Source organism: Neoarius graeffei, chromosome 1 (genome assembly GCF_027579695.1).
Source record: "Neoarius graeffei isolate fNeoGra1 chromosome 1, fNeoGra1.pri, whole genome shotgun sequence".
In the NCBI taxonomy this organism is placed as follows: Eukaryota; Metazoa; Chordata; class Actinopteri; order Siluriformes; family Ariidae; genus Neoarius; species Neoarius graeffei.
This window is the reverse complement of record NC_083569.1, coordinates 66469203-66470895: the sequence shown is the minus strand read 5'-3', so window position 1 is coordinate 66470895 and position 1693 is coordinate 66469203.

Sequence of the window (1693 nt, the reverse complement as noted above, 5' to 3'; positions counted from 1 at the left end):
CAGATCTCAGGGTGGTCATTGAGCACAAGGATTCTGGAGACATGCCTTCTTCCTCCTTGAGACAAGAGCTCCCAAATCTTTCTTTGTGGCTCCAAGAATGGAAGCGGTTAGAGATGAGGAATGGTGTGTTATACAGAACGCGACAAGAATGTGGGCAAGTCACACATCAGCTAGTGCTACCAAGTGAACTGAGAGCCACAGCATTGAGAAGCCTACATGACAATTTGGGTCACCTGGGCACAGAGCGGACTCTCAACCTAGTTGAGAGCAAGGTTTTATTGGCCTAGAATGTCCACGTGTTGAGCAGAAGATCAAATCATGTGAATGTTGTGTGCGACGGAAGGCCCCAACTGGGAGAGCAGCTCCCTTGTTAAATATCAAGACCAGCAGACCGTTGGAATTGGTCTGCATGGACTTTCTATCATTGGAGCCTGACTGGAGCAACACAAAAGATACAGTGGCAGCCATTGAATTTGTTCCACATTTCAGTGACTGGCCCTCTGCAGGCCCTTGGCCATCCCCTGACTGGTTCTTGACTGTCTGCCGATTGGTCAGTGCAGATAATTTATCCCCCACAATGACGTAGTCAGTGCAGTCCTGACTGGTGATGCCCCTAAGCAGCTTGTGTGAAAACCAGCTGCTATCCCTCATTTTTCCACGGGGAGGAGCAGTGATTGTCCATTTCACAAAGCAGGTTTATCAAATACTGAGAACAGCTGATTTCAGTTAGTTAATTCAACCCAGAGGACTTTCACCGGGAGTTAAAAAGCCATATGATTTTAGTGCGCTCATACAGCGAGTTTGAATATGTTTTCTGAAAGAAGCGTAACACTGCTGCAGCTGCCAATCACACTGGGAAATCCTAATAGAAATGAAATTACTCATCGGTTACAGCGCAATGTCAATATAATTAAAAATTAATTCAACAGATCTGACAGGTGATTTATGTACGGTATGTGGAGGGAAAATGGCAGGGACTATATGCGCCTTGGTAGCCCGGGGGTTACACTGCATGCCTGGGTTTTCCGTAGAGGTCTGCGCGGGACAGCATTTTCAGTCCCGCTCCCGCAAAGAATTATGATTTTCAGTCCCGCTCCTGCCCGCCATATTTTGTCCTGCTCCCGCCCACAAATCCCGCATGATGCAGACGTTCGCGTTATTTCTCACGAAAGTTCTTGTCATTGGCTTGGGGAATTAAACATGCTGATCTTAGCTGAGCTCTCCACTGACCGATCCTTCACCTAGTGCACGGAGCGAGGGTGCATGTTGCCAGGCGGCATGCGCAGCTGAGGCTTTACATGTACATCTATCTATCTATCTATCTATCTATCTATCTATCTGTATCTCTGTCTGTCTGTCTATCTGTCTGTGTCTATCTGTATGTCTCTCTCTCTCTCTCTCTCTCTCTATCTGTCCGCATGTTGTGTGTGTGTGTAAAACCCTGACAGCGTTTGGCCAGAGTGTCATATTACACTGAGGCTATTCATTCTCTCTCTCTCTCTCTCTCTCTCTCTCTCTCTCTCTCTCTCTCACACACACACACACAGGAAATAAAGAAAATAAAAAGGAATAAGAAAAAAATAAAAAGAAAGAAAGGAGTTTGAAAGTGAAAAAAGAGTGCGTGAGAGAGAAGAGTGTCAGTGTATGAACAAAATAAAAAATAATAAGACTACACACACACACATATATATAC